The sequence below is a fragment of the Meles meles genome, chromosome 1 (genome assembly GCF_922984935.1).
Source record: "Meles meles chromosome 1, mMelMel3.1 paternal haplotype, whole genome shotgun sequence".
NCBI lineage: Eukaryota > Metazoa > Chordata > Mammalia > Carnivora > Mustelidae > Meles > Meles meles.
Window position 1 is genome coordinate 135,103,286 of NC_060066.1, and position 18,077 is coordinate 135,121,362.

The window sequence follows — 18,077 nt, forward strand, 5'->3', positions numbered from 1 at the left end:
AGGGTGACAGTTCTCCTGCCCTGTAGAGACACAAAGAAGCAGAAGGTGAGTGAGTATGGGTGTGCCAGCTGGCAGGGGAGAGTGGGGAAGTGGGAGGGGAGGGTTCCGCTGCTAAGAGGCAGGAGTCAGAGGTTAGAGGATGGTCTAGAGTCTCCCAGGGCTTTCCTGTGGGACTGAGCCCCAGCTGTCTACAGTAATGACTCTTTTTTCACCTTTTTTTTTCTTGCTTCATAGCATGTCCTAGGATGGCCTCCTAAATGAACTACTTGACTTCAACCATTGTTTCCAAAGGTCTTCCTTTAGGGGAACACTATCCAAGAGCCTCAGCCTTATAGCTATGTCCTACCCAAACCAGAGCTCCTCCTCACCCCAAAGAATCATCTCTGATCTCCCAGAGAAGAGATGCTCCTTTATTGATCAAATTGCTACTTCTCCCAGGACAAAGCCAATTATCCCATCAGACCAAATGCAGGGGGAACTCCAGGCAGCAGGGGCGGAGTAAACACTTCCAAAGTCTCCTTCTAAAGAGTGAAGTCTTTGCTCCCCCGCCCTAGGGCTGGTATTTCATTCCTGAGTGATGTAATCCAAGATTCCCTGCCCTGCAACCTGAACAACAGATTCTGTTGAATAACTTCCAGTGTGCTGCACTAGATTTCACTGCATTGTGAAATTTGGAAAAAGATTTGCTTTAAACGTGAATGTAAGATATGAATAATGTAACTGTGGTTTATCATAATTCTGTTACTATATGACAGCAACATTCAGAAAATCAATGGAACTCAGTGCACCTCAGTACCCCCAGTGGCCTCCAGCAATCCAGTTTCCCATTCCGGTCCTTCTATCTTTATTAGTAAAGTCTAAATGGAATGTTCCCCAAAATGAGCATGTTATATGAGCTGAATTGAATGGATGGTCATGGCTCTTTGTCTAAGGTATATAGTGAGATGGAGATAGGCCAGTGACAGGCTCCGGCAGAATTTTTCTGGGTCCTGACCACCAGGCTAGACCTACTGGCTAGAGGTTTTGTCCACAGGAAATGTAGTAGTCTAAGAGGATATGTGGCAGAAGCAGAAGCACTGAGACGAGCAATCAAAAGAAGGAGCATAAGTGGACAGCTGGGCCAGGGGAATCAATTCAGGACTAGACCCAGGGCAGCCAAAAGACCCTCTCTTCTTGGCGTGTGGGAGAACCTAAGGGGGCCATACAGGGCTTCACTGCATGTTACTCAGGGTAAGAGGGGAGCTGTTCTCTTTCCAGCTTCGTTTTTCTCTCTCAGAAACAGGAAAGGTCTCACCGTCCATGCCGTTAAACCCTGATGGGATCAGGGATCAAAGAGTGGATCCAGGAATTACTAGAACCATAATCATTCTGAGGCCGCTCTTAGTGAGGATCCCCTGTGAATCCGGGAAGTGGGCCAGTTTTGTCCTCAGCTTTTTCAACTACTTTTCAAGGCCCCTTCCTCAGGCTCTGGCTCACTCAGTGCCCCTCTAACTCAGCCCTAACCACAAGCCCCTGAGTCAGGATTATAAAATTTCAGTTACTTACTGAGCCCTATAAGCTCTGTGTCAACAAAAATATACAGTCCCTGACCCCATAGAACTTCTGTCTGTTGGGGAAGACAACATCAAGCAAAGGTTCACACTAATAAATGGCACCTGTGGAAGATATTTTGCAAAGCATGCTGTCATGAGAGATACAGTGAGGGAACAGCTTACCAGGAAGGACAGAAAATGCACTGAACAGGTGATGGGTGAACTGAATACTGAAAGAAAAGCAGATATTAAGTAGAAAAGGAGTAGGGCTAGAATGGGGCACAGGGGTAGAGAAGAGCATCCCAGCAAAGGAAACTGCATGTACAAGGGTGCTGTGGCCAGAAAGAGAACAGTGGAAAGTCACTGAAGTGTTAAGAAATAACCAGATGGAGGACAGAGTTGAATGGAGAAGGAACTTAATCAGATTTGTGTTTATAAGATCATGCTGGCTAAATATGAAAAATGGCTGGAAAGAACAGGGAGGGATGCAGACAAAGCAATGGGTAGACTACTGCAGTGGCCTGGAAGAGATGTTACTGACATTATACGGTTGTAGCAATATGAACAGAACAAAGGAACCAATTTTGAGATAGAGTTAAAGAGGTAAATCAGTGGGACTTGGTGATGGGTCGGAAATGAGGATTGCAGGAGAGACAACGGAACGGTTTCTGGCATGCATAACTTACTAGATGGTGGTACCATTCTTTAAGATAGAGAACTAGAATGAAAAGATGTTCAATATCACTCATCATCAAGGAAATGCAAATCAACTATAAGAAACAACAAGAGCTGGCGAGGATGTGGAGAAAAAGGAACCCTTGTGCACTGTCGGTGAGAACGCAAACTGGTACAACTACTCCAGTTTTCAACTACTGTGAAAACAATATGGAGGCTTCTCAAAAAATTAAAAATAGAATTATCCTATGATCCAGTAATTCCACGACTGGGTATTTACCCAAAGAATACAAAAACACTAATTTGAAAAGATATATGCGCCCCTATGTTCGCTGTAGCATTATGTACAATAGTCAAGACATGGAAGCAGCCCAAGCATCCAGTGATAGATGAATGGATAGAGAAGATGTGGCATATGTATATATAAAAGAATACTATTCAGCCATGAAAAGAATGAAATCTTGCCATTTGCCACAGGATGGATGAATCTAGAGGGTATAATATGAAGTGAAGTCAGTCAGTCAGATAAAGACAAATACCATCAGCTTTCACTCATATGTGGAATTGAAGAAACAAAACAAAGAAAAAGAGACAAACCCAAAAACAGACTCTCAGCTATATAGAACAAACTAATGGTTACCAGAGAGGAGGCAGGTGAGGGGATGGGTGAAATAGGTGAAGAAGACTAAGAGTACACTTACTATGGTGAGGGCTGAGTAATGTACGGAATTGTTGGACCACCATATTGTACACCTGAAACTAATCTAATAACACTGTATGTTAACTATCCTGGAATTAAATTTTAAATTTTTTTAATTAGAAAACAAAAACAAGGGGCTCCTGGGTGGCTCAGTGGGTTAAAGCCTCTATCTTCGGCTCAGGTCATGATCCCAGGATCCTGGGATGGAGCCCTGCATCGGGCTCTCTGCTCAGCAGGGAGCCTGCTTCCTCCTCTCTCTGCCTGTTTGTGATCTCTGTCTGTCAAGTAAATAAATAAATAAAAAAAATCTTTTTCAAAAAACTCTATAAAATGAAAAATAAGAGAACCAGAGAACATCAGGTTTGAAGAGGAAGTGCATAAATCTGATGTCGATATAATGAGTTTAAAGTGCCTTCTGGACATCCAAGTTGAGGATGAGGACTTGGTAGTGAACTAATGAATCTGGAAATCATCCAGGGCAAGTCTCCTGAATCCAAAAGTCCCTTCTACAACACCTGTGGATGACTGCCCAACCTCCTCCCACACACTCACTCCTGCAGGGCATCTCAGTTAAATGGCTCTAATAGGAGAACTTTTTGATGCTGATTCCACACCTACAAATCCCACTCTTGCCCAGATTCTTCCCCTCTCAGACACCCAGAATAAAAACAGTCCAGCTTCCCTAACACAAGACCTTTGAAGATAACTATGACATTTCCCTGCCCTCCAGCAAAAGCTTTCTTGTCTCTAAATGTTCTCTGCTCTGTTGTGTTTACCCTGTTCCATCATTTCTAGCCCCTCTACCACCCTAGATGCTATTCTCTGACTGGAGTCCATTTTGTTGACCTTCCACATACATTTTCTCTCGCCCCACCTAACTTTACTCCCCAGGATGTCTGCCCCCTATAAAGGCTCTGTTAGTGACAGTCATGATCTGAGCACTACTCTAAATGAGCATGACAGTACATGAAGGCCCTGACATTACCTGTTTTCCAGATTAGTTCAAGTAGCCACATGGAGTTTGTTATAATCACCCAGGAATCCTGGGGCCATGACTTCTTAAATTTGTCAAACCATTAGAATGTACCTACTAAGCTGAGGCCCTTGAATTAGCAGTTCTAATTCTTTGGGAAGCCTTGAACTCCTTTGAGAATCTGATAAAAGCTGGGCATCCACCCCAAAAATTCATCTATGCACATCCAAAAATAATTCTGTATAAGATACAGATGGATTCGGTGTTCTTCTGCAATCCATCTCTGGACCCAGGCTTGGAGCCCACATTTCCATTTCAAGTCCTAAAGTGCCCTCCTCCCCCTCCACCAAGCCAGTAGCATATTTTCTCCATTACTCTCAAGCTAAGGATCCAGGCATAAAATTAAATTCATGATGATTATACAATTGGGACTTGGAGAGACAATTTCATTAGCTCTAAGAAAAGATTCTGCCTTGTTGAGCACTGTGTGACTGAAGCCTAAATCTTCCTGGAGGAAGATACTAAGTGAAATCACCACCTTTTGTTCCTCTCTGTGCAACAAGAACCCACATACCTTAAATGGCTTGCTATAGAAGGTGACCTCCCCACAGCACCTCGAAGTGTCTGAATTTCTTTGAGAACTTTACAAAGTTTTGGCTGGAGTATGGGAGGTTTTAATTACTGAAAATTGGGTAAACTTCCCTTCAAAAAAAAAAAGCTGTCTCTCTGGATAAGATCATTCAGCTGGAATGAAAGCTTATTAAGGCTGTGGCTACAGCTCAATTTATTTTACAGCACCAAGAAATCAGCTGATTTCAATCTCTAATGCCTAGATCAGATATTCAAATAAGTTAAATGACAAAGGAAGTTGAAAAACATTTTGGGTCTCTGTGCGGCATGTGTGTTATGCGTGATTGAGCAACCTTCATTCCCCGTTGTCTATACACTCAGACTGAAGGATACTGAAAAGCAGTGATCAGGGCTAATGCCTTGTTTTTCATGTTTGTTTCTAGAAGAACATTTTACAAGTTCACGTGTATGTGCATGTTCTTTACTTTTTAAAATATTTATCAAAGGCCTACTGTGTGCAATGTAAGCTATGTAAAGATGAATTGGATCTGGTTATTAATGATAGTTTTTTATATTCTAGCAAGGGAGATAAGACTCAAATGCAGTACAATTTTTTTTTTTCCAAAAGTAGTACAATAGTTTCAAATCAAATGAGCAAAGCAGGACTCCTTCACGTGAGATTTACCTTATATTTAAAAAGCAGATATTATTTCATCTATGATCATCAAATCAATTGCCCTAATTCCCTTTCGTACCGATCAAAGCTGGAGGGATATGTTTCAAACAGTCAATTTTGGGGACAAAATGAAAATTTAGTAAAATACCATCTGCATATCCTAATGAAGGTAACACTCCTCAGCTAAATAAATAACCAAAATTTTAAAATAAGTAAAATCTGGGGTGCCTGGATGACTCAGTCAGTTAAGCATCTGCCTTCAACTCAGGTTATGATCCCGGGGTCCTGGTACGGATGCCTACGTTGGGCTCCCTGCTCAGCGGGGAGCCTGCTTCTCCCTCTCCCTTTGCCTGCTGCTCCCCCAGCTTGCGCTCTCTTGCTTCCTCTGAGAAATAAATAAATAAAGTCTCTAAAAATATAAGTAAAATCCACACATTTAAGAATCATCTGGAAGCAGGAGCTAAAAATACATGGGAACTAAAATCTAAAACTGCTCATGTAAGTGGAGGGCGCAGTGTTTGTCAAATTCATTCCTAATGATATCCCACTGAAAGTAACAAAATTGCAGCAAAACCCCACACGAGCAGGCCCAGCAATAACAAAGATTTGGGTAACTGACTCCTCTCTGCCTAATCCTCTTCTCCAATCTGGTGGGTGGGTCACAGTTCTTACATGGAGAAGGGAAGGAATGGAGCAGGAACATAAAGCAGAATGGGAGGTTTCTTGAAAGTGGCAGGCAACTTCTTTTTGGAATATCAGGAGGAGAGTAGGTCTCTGGTCACAGGGTTCTTCTGGCTCAGTCACCACAGATGGGGCGAACAAAATGGACACCAACTAACCAGAAGATTCCTGGAATTGCTGCTGCTGTCCTAGAATTCCCAGCCTCGTAGAGGATGCTGGATCAATGCCAATGATATGTAAGTCAGAGGACAACCATCACTAGGCGGCATCACACTGCCACTGGGATGCAGACAGCCCAAAACCCCAGGAACTTTGTGGCAGCCAGCTGAACGGCTCACCCCCCTCATTTCATTAACCTCACAATATCTTGAACCTTCATTTTATAGGATTGGATTTTTTGAACCCCACTTATCAGGTTTTGGCAGGGTTTTACTTGGTGAAATATCTTCTAAGTCATCATTTTTATCCAAAATCAAATTTATGAAAAGGTCAGGTATATAGTTTGTAGGAATGATGAACAACTCAAACAGAAATTGAAATCTGAAATATTTTTGGAAGAGATTGGGAGGCAAGAAACAATATTGAATGAGAAGTGTACAAATATGAAAGTTTTCTGTTTATTTTTATTCAGGTTTTTTAAACTGTATCTAAGCCTTTCAAAAGTCTGCCATTATAAGCTCCAAGAATTCAGAAGCAACCACTGTCTAAAATCACAGCTTAAGAAAAAAAACATATTAGAATCAAGGGGCAAATTTTAATTCAATAAAACCAAGATCTGAGGTATCCTAAAAAGACGGTACTGAGGAGACACACACACGCAAGTCAAAATTCATGTGGTTATGAAGCATGATTTCCTGATCTTTGAAATTTCAGTGTGTATTTTACTTCGGTGATAGAACTTGTTAATTCAATAAATATTTAGGTAGCATCAATCAAACCATTTAAACATGGTAACCAGGGATTTTTACGTAAAGATAAAAAAAAACAGTTCATAAAAATACAAGAGTATCACCAAAGGCAATCCCATTCTGCCTACTTACTGCATTACATTTTTATATATAGACTAGTCTTTCTCACTACCCCACAAACATAAAACAACAATAGAGCTTGGTGCTACAGGCAAAGAAACAAAGCAATATCACAGAATAGGTACGAAATGTGACTAAAGTTCTTTAAAAGTACTATCACATTATTTATTTTTAAAAAAACTGTTATCAAATAATAGGGTATGAAAGCTATGAAGAAAGGGCGTGATAGTGTACCATAAAGGATTCTGTTAATGTACTTAGCTAATGAAGATGTCAACATTTTAAGAAACAGAAACATTTTCTTATCAGAGCTTAAAATGAGCATCTTTGGCGACTGAAAAACATGTCCCTTCCCACTAGTTTCCAAAGCTTTTGTGACTATGTCACTCAGTCAAAAGCACTGCAAAAACTACGTGGCCACCCTTTTTGTACCATCTGGTATACTGCAGTTCTGAGGAAGGGGAGTTAATTGGCTATATCTGAGCAGCCACAAGATTTATAGTTTTGATTATCCAAAATAGACGCTTTTACCCTGATATATAGAGAGTTTTCACTGTTGTATTAATAATAATAAAAGCATGCCAAATGAATGAAAAAGCATCATTATAAAAGGGATTTGTGTGTGCAATGAAACAGTATGGGTGCCTCTTGGTTCCCACAATGAAGATGTAACTATTTTCATATACAAGTTATTAGCTCAAGTTGTTCTTTATTACACCATAACTTTGCTCCTATGGCAACATGGCTGCAGCAGAAAAATAATTGTGCCTGGGTGTTACATGCCAGATGTTTCTAAAGCAAAGGTGGCAGTTTAATTCTAAACTAGTTTAAATGGTACATATAAGCAGTCCCAGCAGAAAAAAAGGTGCAAAAGCGTAAGGTGTGCTTAATTAAAACATGTATTTCTAGAAATCTTTCTTTTAGACCAGAGCTGTCCAACAGAAATATATGCAAGAACATATGTGATTTTAAATTTTTTGGGAGCCACATTTTAAAAAAGTAAAAAGAAACAAGCAAGCTTAATTCTAATATACTTTAACTCAATGTATCCAAAATATCATTTCAACATGAAATTAATATGAGTTTATTAATGAAATACCTTACATTCTTTTTTCCTACCAAGTTTTCTAAATTGAGTATTTCATACTTAGTGTAAATCTCAAATTCTGACTAGATGAATTTCAAGTGCTCAAAAGCCACATATAGCTAGTGGCTACCATAATCAACAGCACAGTTCTGGACTTCTCCTAGAAAAGGACAATAGTTAATCTCTGCTAGTAGTTTATAAAAATATTCAGAAATGACCCATGGGAGGCGCTTCATGATTCATGAATCATTCTGAATTATCTGCATGTGTCCTCTTCACAAGGGCTGCTGAGTATTTCCATTCAGTAAAGATGATCACAGTTATCAACCCAGAAAATGTATTTTTAAAAATTTCTTTAAAAATCCTGGGGTATAACAACTAAGCCTTGGTTACTTTATCTGCCTATAAAGAAAGAAGAAAACCCAGAGATCAGAGATGACAAGGCTATAAGTGTTCTCACCCAGCTATGGGAGGTAGGTGCTACATGGAATTATGTGAAAATTAAAGGAAATAATGTGTGAAAAGCATCAGGGCATGCAAATATTGGCCTAGCAAGGAATTACGGAAGAAAGAGAAGGCTCTGTCCCTGCTCCAATGCTCTCAGTCTCACTGGGTCCAAGATAACACAGCAGAAGCCAAGATACTGGAAGAATCGAAATGGAACCCAAGGGAGTGGTTGCCTGGGTTAAGTCACAGGACATTTCTGAGTATGGATATGTGTGGTATAGTCCACAAACAATGCCTACCTGAATCCCTAATCTGTCTGTCCCTCCCCCAAAACATTTGAAAATAGATAAAAATTAAACAAGGTTTGTGTTTTGGTCTTAAATGAATACTAACCTTGAGAGAATCAGTATAAGAAGGAAAGGAGAAGATGTCTGGAAGATGAAAGAACAGTCCCTTTTGCGGGGGAGGAAGGATGGGAAGTGGTACTAAGTTTACCACTGTATCTTAAAATTATCTCTTACTCCATTGCTAGCCAGAGCAATTAGGCAAGAAGAAGAAATAAAAGGCATCCATACTGAAAAGGAAGAAGTTAAACATTCACTATTTGCAAATGACATTCATTATGTATAGAAGACCTTGAAGACTCAATCGAAACACTGTTACAATTAATAAATGAACACAGTATTAAGTTACAGTATGTAAAATCAATTATAGTATTAAGTATTAATACTCAGTATTAAGTTACAGTACATAAAATCAAAATTCTGTTGCATTCCTATACACAAATAGAAAGCTACAGAAAGAAAAATTAAGAAACCAGTCCCATTTACAATTGCAAAAAGAACAAAATACCCAGAAATAAACTTAACCAAGGAGAGGAAAGATTATATATTAGCAACCATAAAACATTACGTAAAAGAAATCAAAGAAGACATAATTAAATGGAAAGATATTCTATACTCATGAATTAGAAGTACTACTGTTAAAATGTCCATACTACTCAAAGCAATGTATAGATTCAATGCAATCCCTATAAAAATTCCAGTGGCAGGGGCGTCTGGGTGGCTCAGTGGTTAAAGCCTCTGCCTTTAGCTCAGGTCATGATCTCAGGACCCTGAGATCGAGCCCTGCATCGGGCTCTCTGCTTGGCGGGGAGCCTGCTTTCCCCCTCACTCTCTGCCTGCTTCTCTGCCTACTTGTGATCTTTGTCTGTCAAATAAATAAATAAAATCTTTTTTAAAAAATTCCAATGGCATTTTTAATTATTTATTTTTTATTTTTTTATAAACATATAATGTATTTTTATCCCCAGGAATACAGGTCTGTGAATCGTCAGGTTTACACACTTCACAGCACTCTCCCTAGCTCATACCCTCCCCAATGTCCATAACCCCACTCCCCCCTCCCAATATCCCCTCCCCCCAGCAACCCTCAGATTGTTTTGTGAGATTAAGAGTCACTTATGGTTTGTCTCCCTCCCAATCCCATCTTGTTTCATTTATTCTTCTCCTACCCCCCTAACCCCCCATGTTGCATCTCCACTTCCTCATATCAGGGAGATCATATGATAGTTGTCTTTCTCCAATTGACTTATTTCACTAAGCATGATACCCTCTAGTTCCATCCACGTCATTGCAAATGGCAAGATTTCATTTCTTTTGATGGCTGCATAGTATTCCATTGTGTATATATACCAATTCTTCTTTATCCATTCATCCGTTGATGGACATACAGGTTCTCTCCATAGTTTGGCTATTGTAGACATTGCTGCTATAAACATTCAGGTGCACATGCCCCTTCGGATCACTACGTTTGTATCTTTAGGGTAAATACCCAATAGTGCAATTGCTGGGTCATACGGTAGTTCTATTTTCAACATTTTGAGGAACCTCCATGCTGTTTTCCAGAGTGGTTGCACCAGCTTGCATTCCCACCAACAGAGTAGGAGGGTTCCCCTTTCTCCACATCCTCGCCAGAATCTGTCATTTCCTGACTTGTTAATTTTAGCCATTCTGACTGTTGTGAGGTGATATCTCATTGTGGTTTTGATTTGTATTTCCCTGATGCCGAGTGACGTGGAGCACTTTTTCATGTGTCTGTTGGCCATCTGGATGTCTTCTTTGCAGAAATGTCTGTTCATGTCTTCTGCCCATTTCTTGATTGGATTATTTGTTCTTTGGGTGTTGAGTTTGCTAAGTTCCTTATAGATTTTGGACACTAGCCCTTTATCTGATATGTCGTTTGCAAATATCTTCTCCCATTATGTCAGTAGTCTTTTGGTTTTGTTAACTGTTTCCTTTGCTGTGCAAAAGCTTTTGATCTTGATGAAATCCCAATAGTTCATTTTTGCCCTTGCTTCCCTAGCCTTTGCCGATGTTCCTAGGAAGATGTTGCTGCGGCTGAGGTCGAAGAGGTTGCTGCCTGTGTTCTCTTTTGATGGATTCCTTTCTCACATTGAGGTCCTTCATCCATTTTGAGTCTATTTTCATGTGTAGTGTAAGGAAGTGGTCCAATTTCATTTTTCTGCATGTGGTGTCCTATTTTCCCAGCACCATTTATTGAAGAGGCTGTCTTTTTTCCATTGGACATTCTTTCCTGCTTTGTCGAAGATGAGTTGACCATAGAGTTGAGGGTCTATTTCTGAGCTCTCTATTCTGTTCCATTGATCTATGTGTCTGTTTTTGTACCAGTACCATGCTGTCTTGATGATGACAGCTTTGTAATAGAGCTTGAAGCCTAGAATTGTGATGCCACCAACTTTGGCTTTCTTTTTCAATATTCCTTTGGCTATTCGAGATCTTTTCTGGTTCCATATAAATTTTAGGATTATTTGTTCAATTTCTTTGAAAAAAATGGATGGTATTTTGATAGGGATTGCATTAAATGTGTAGATTGCTTTAGGTAGCACAGACATCACAACATTTATTCTTCCAATCCATGAGCATGGAACATTTTTCCATTTCTTTGTGTCTTCCTCAATTACTTTCATGAGTATTTCATAGTTTTCTGCATATAGATTCTTAGCCTCTTTGGTTAGGTTTATTCCTAGGTATCTTATAGTTTTGGGTGCAATTGTAAATGGGATTGACTCCTTAATTTCTCTTTCTTCTGTCTTGTTGTTGGTGTAGGGAAATGCAACTGATTTCTGTGCATTGATTTTATATCCTGACACTTTACTGAATTCCTGGACAAGTTCTAGCAGTTTTGGAGTGGAGTCTTTTGGGTTTTCCACATATTGTATCATATCATCTGCAAAGAGTGATAGTTTGACTTCTTCTTTGCTGATTTGGATGCCTTTCATTTCCTTTTGTTGTCTTATTGCTGAGGCTAGGACTTCTAGTACTATGTTGAATAGCAGTGGTGATAATGGACATCCTTGCCATGTTCCTGACCTTAGTGGAAAAGCTTTCAGTTTTCTCCATTGAGAATGATATTTGCAGTGGGTTTTTCATAGATGGCTTTGATAATATTGAGGTATGTGCCCTCTATCCCTACACTTTGAAGAATTTTGATCAGGAAGGGATGCTGTACTTTGTCAAATGCTTTTTCAGCATCTATTGAGAGTATCATATGAATATTGTTCTTTCTTTTATTAATGTGTTGTATCACATTGATTGATTTGTGGATGTTGAACCAAACTTGCAGCCCTGGAATAAATCCCACTTGGTCGTGGTGAGTAATCCTTTTAATGTACTGTTGAATCCTATTGGCTAGTATTTTGGTGAGAATTTTTGCAACTGTGTTCATCAAGGATATTGGTCTGTAGTTCTCTTTTTTGATGGGATCCTTGTCTGGTTTTGGGATCAAGGTGATGCTGGCCTCATAAAATGAGTTTGGAAGTTTTCCTTCCATTTCTATTTTTTGGAACAGTTTCAGGAGAATAGGAATTAGTTCTTCTTTGAATGTTTGGTAGAATTCCCCTGGGAAGTCATCTGGCCCTGGGCTTTTGTTTGTTTGGAGATTTTTTTTTTCTTTAAAGATTTATTTATTTGACAGATAGAGATTACAAGTAGGCAGAGAGGCAGCCAGAGAGAGAGAGGAGGAAGCAGGTTCCCTGCTAGCAGAGAGCCCAATGCGGGGCTCGATCCCAGGACCCTGGGATCATGACCTGAGCTAAAGGCAGAGGCTTTAACCCGCTGAGCCACCCAAGCGCCCCTGTTTGGAGATTTTTGACGACTGTTTCAATCTCCTTACTGGTTATGGGTCTGTTCAGGTTTTCTATTTCTTCCTGGTTCAGGTGTGGTAGTTTATATGTCTTTAGGAATGCATCCATTTCTTCCAGATTGTCCAATTTGTTGGCATAGAGTTGCTCATAGTATGTTCTTATAATTGTATTTCTTTGGTGTTAGTTGTGATCTCTTCTCTTTCATTTATGATTTTATTTATTTGGGTCCTTTCTCTTTTCTTTTTGATAAATCTGGCCAGGGGTTTATCAATCTTATTAATTCTTTCAAAGAACCGGCGCCTAGTTTTGTTGATTTGCTTTATTGTTTTTTTGATTTCTATTTCATTGATTTCTGCTCTGATCTTTATGATTTCTCTTCTACTGCTGGGTTAAGGGTTTCTTTCTTGTTCTTTCTCCAGCTCCTTTAGGTGTAGGGTTAGGTTGTGTACTTGAGATCGTTCTTGTTTCCTGAGAAAGGCTTATACTGCTATATATTTCCCTCTCAAGACTGCCTTTGCTGTGTCCCACAGATTTTGAACTGTTGTGTTTTCATTATCATTTGTTTGAGGAATTTTTTCAATTCTTTAATTTCCTGGTTGACCCATTCATTCTTTAGAAGGATGGTGTTTAGTCTCCATGTATTAGGGTTCTTTCCAAATTTCCTCTTGTGATTGAGTTCTAGCTTCAGAGCATTGTGGTCTGAAAATATGCAGGGAATGATCCTAATCTTTCGATACAGGTTGAGACCTGATTTAGAACGCAGGATGTAATCTATTCTGGAGAATGTTCCATGTGCACTAGAGAAGAATGTGTATTCTGTTGCTTTGGGATGAAATGTTCTGAATATATTTGTGATGTCCATCTGGTCCAGTGTGTCATTTAAGGCCTTTATTTCCTTGTTGATCTTTTGCTTGGATGATCTGTCCATTTCAGTGAGGGGAGTGTTAAAGTCCCCTACTATTATTGTATTATTATTGATGTGTTTCTTTGATTTTGTTATTAATTGGTTGATATAGTTGGCTGCTCCCACCTTAGGGGCATAGATATTTAAAATTGTTAGATCTTCTTGTTGGACAGACCCTTTGAGTAGGATATAGTGTCCTTCCTCATCTCTTATTATAGTCTTTGGCCTAAAATCTAATTGATCTGATATAAGGATTGCCACCCCAGCTTTCTTCTGATGCCCACTAGCATGGTAAATTGTTTTCCACCCCCTCACTTTAAATCTGGAGGTGTCTTCGGGTCTAAAAGGAGTTTCTTGCAGGCAATATATAGATGGGTTTTGTTTTTTTATCCACTCTGATACCCTGTGTCTTTTGATTGGGGCAATTAGCGCATTAACATTCAGGGTAACTGTTGAGAGATATGAATTTAGTGCCATTGTATTGCCTCTAAGGTGATTGTTACCGTATATTGTCTCTGTTCCTTTCTGATCTACTACTTTTAGGCTCTCTCTTTGCTTAGAGGACCCCTTTCAATATTTCCTGTAGAGCTGGTTTGGTGTTTGCAAATTCTTTCAGTTTTTGTTTTTCCTGGAAGCTTTTTATCTCTCCTTCTATTTTCAATGGTAGCCTAGCTGGATAGAGTATTCTTGGCTGCATGTTTTTCTCGTTTAGTGCTCTGACTATATCATGCCAGCTCTTTCTGGCCTGCCAGGTCTCTGTGGATAAGTCTGCTGCCAATCTAATATTTTTACCATTGTATGGTACAGACTTCTTTTCCCAGGCTGCTTTCAGGATTTTCTGTCACTAAGACTTGTAAATTTTACTATTAGGTGACAGGGTGTGGACCTATTCTTAATGATTTTGAGGGGGGTTCTCTGCATCTCCTGGATTTTGATGCTTGTTCCCTTTGCCATATTAGGGAAATTCTCTCCAATATACCTTCTGTTCCCCTCTCTCTTTCTTCTTCTTCTGGAATCCCAATTATTCTAATGTTGTTTCGTCTTATGGTGTCACTTATCTCTCGAATTCTCCCCTCATGGTCCAGTAGTTGTTTATCCCTCTTTTGCTCAGCTTCTTTATTCTCTGTCATTTGGTCTTCTATATCACTAATTCTTTCTTCTGCCTCATTTATCCTAGCAGTGAGAGCCTCTATTTTTTTTATACCTCATTAATAGCTTTTTTTATTTCAACTTGGTTAGATTTTAATTCTTTTGTTTCTCCAGAAAGGGCTTTTATATCTCCAGAGAGGGTTTCTCTAATATCTTCTATGCCTTTTTTGAGCCCGGCTAGAACCTTGAAAATCTTCATTCTGAACTCTAGATCTGACATATTTCCAATGTCTGTATTGATTAGGTACCTAGCCTTCAGTACTGCCTCTTGTTCTTTTTTTTGTGGTGAATTTTTCTGCCTTGTCATTTTGTCCAGATAAGAGTATATGAAGGAGCAATTAAAATACTAAAATGGTGGCAAAGACCCCAGAAAAATGTGCTTTAACCAAATCAGAAGAGACCCCAAATCGTGGGGGGTAGAAAGGGGATAAAAAGAGGTTCAGAAAAAAAAAAAAAAGAAAAAAGTAAAAAAAGAAAACAAATAAAGAAAAATATAAAAAAGAAAGAAAAATATATATATTAGATAAACTAGTTAAAAAACGTTAAAAATGAAAAGGGTAAAAGTTAAAAAAATATTTAGCAGAAGAAGAAAAAAAATTAAAAAAAATTAAATTAACCGCAAGGCTAAAGAATCATGGGGAGAAAGCCATGAGTTCCGTGCTTTGCTTTCTCCTCCTCTGGAATTCCGCTGCTGTCCTTGGTATTGAACCTGCTCTCTTTTGTAGGTGAACTTGGTCTTGGCTGGATTTTTTGTTGATCTGGGGGATGGGCCTGTTGTAGTGACTCTCAAATGTCTTTGCCCGAGGCGGAATTGTACCATCCTTACCAGGGGACGGGCTAAGTAATCCGCTGGGGTTCATTTTCGGGAGCTTTTGTTCCCTGAATTCTTTCCGTAGAGTTCCGGAGGACAAGAATGAAAATTGCAGCCTCTCAGTCTCTGGCCCGGAGGAGCCGAGAGCCCGGGGCCCCACTCCTCAGTGCGCCTCCAGAGAACAGTGCCCAATCACTGCCGTATCTCCGGTCTCTGGCTGTGCTCTGAGCTCACCCAGCCTGCGACCATTCAGTGTAACCCCAAGCTGAGAGCTCACTCCTCGGCTCTGTCTCTGTAGCCGGCTTCCCCGTTCTAATACCTGCAAGCTCTGTGACACTCCGACACCCCTGATCCTTCTGTGACCCTGCGGAACCTGGGGCCACACTGACCCCATGTGGGCTTCACCCCGGTTTAGCCTCTGGAGCAATGTCCATCAGTGGAACAGACTTTTAAAAGTCCTGATTTTGTGCTCCATTGCTCCGCCACTTGCCGGGAGCCGGCCCCTCCCCCCGCAGTCTATCTTCCCATCGTTTTGGATTCACTTCTCTGCCAGTCCTACCTTTCATAAAGTGGTTAATTTTCTGTTTCTAGAATTGCTGTTCTTCTTCTCTTTGATCTCCCGTTGGATTTGTAGGTGTTTGCAATGTTTAGATAAGCTATCTAGCTGATCTCCTGCTACCTGATGTAGTCTCAGCCTGCTACTTCTCCACCATCTTGACTCCTCCCCTCCAATGGCATTTTTTCTCACAGAAATAGAACAATCCTAAAATTTGTATGGATTCACAAAAGATCCCAAATAGCCAAAGCAATTTTTAGAAAGAAGAACAAAGCTGGAGGCATTCATTACACTCCCTGATCTCAAAACATATTACAAGGCTCTAGTAACCAAAACAGTATAGTATTGGCATAAAAGCAAACACATAGATCAATAGAATAGCAAGCCCAGAAATAAACCCACACATATGTAGTCAATTAGTTTATGACCAAGGCGCCAAGAATGTACAGTGGGAAAGGACAATCTCTTTAATAAATGATAGGATAATTGGACAGCCACATATAAAAGAATGAAACTGAACCACTATCTTACACCACACACAAAAATTAACTGAAAATGGATTAAATACTTGAATATAAGACCTGAAAACATAAAACTCCTAGAAGAAAACATATACATTGAGATCCTTGACATAGGTTTTTGTGTGATTTTTTTTATTCTGACCTCAAAAGCAAAAACAACAAAAGCAAACAAGTGGGACTACATCAGATTAAAAAGCTTCTGCACAGCAAAGGAAACCATCAACAAAATGAAAAGGCAACCTACTAAATGGGAGAAAATAATTGCAAATCACATATCTGGTAAGGGGCCAATATCCAAAATATAAAAAGAACTCATACAATTTAATAGCAAAAAACCCCCCAAATAATCCAATTAAGAGATCTGAATTGAAATTTTTCTGAATAAGACATACAGATGCCCAACAAGTACTTGAAAAGATGCTCAACATAATTAATCACCAAGGAAAAATAAATCAAAACCACAATGAAATATCCACCTCACACTTGTTAGATTAGCTAACATGAAAAAGACAAGAAATAACAAACGATTGCAAAGTGCACTATGATGGAAATGTAAATTGGTGCAATCACTATGGAAAACAGTATAGAGGTTTCTCAAAAAATTAAAAATAGAACTACCATAAGACCTAACAATTTCACTTCTGGGTATTTATCCAAAGAAAACAAAAGCACTAATTTAGAAAGATGTGTGCACCCCCTTGTTCACTGCAGAGTTATTTATTATAGCCAAGATATGGAAACATCCTAAGTGTCCATGGATGGATGAATGGATAAATAAACTGTGGTATATATACATTGGGGTATTATTCAGTCATTAAAAAAGATGAAATCTTGCCATTTGCAACAACATCGATGGACCCCAAGGATATTATACCTAGCAAAATAAGCCAGATAAAGACATACCATTTGATCTCTACTATATGTAAAGTCTTTAAAAAATAAAATAAATAAAATCTTTTTAAAAATTGTATTCTTGTTATTTAAACAACAAAAAAAACAAAACCCCATATATGTTTACACATTTCTACAGCCCCTCACCCCCATCTATTGCAATCACCAATCTGTACTCTATATCAATGATCTTCAATTCTTTTTTTTTTCTTTTTAATTTGACAGAGAGAGACACAGTGAGAGAGGGAACATAAGTGGGAGAGGGAGAAGCAGGTTTTCTGCTGAGCAGGGAGCCCAATGCAGGGCTCGATCCCAGACACTTAATGATTGAGCCACCCAGGCACCACAAGAATACAGTTTTTTTAAAAAAGAAATGGAAAGAAGATTGGGACAAGGCTCATACTTCATTCTACTAAAAGGGTTTTTCTCCCTACTACCTGTCTTATAGGATTAGCTCACAACCAAGAGCTATTGTGTTCTCCCCATGAAACAGAAATGGAGAAAGAATTCAACCACTTTTAGCTAGAAACATGGCAAGTGAGGCATCATCTGTCCTAGTTCAGGCTGCTATAACAAAAATCTCAAGGACTGGTTGGCTCAAAAACAGACATTTATTTCTTACTATGCTGGAGGCTGGAAGTCTGAGATCAAGGCACTAGTAGATTTGATATCTGGTGAAAGCCTGCTTCCTGGTTGGAGACAGCCAACTTC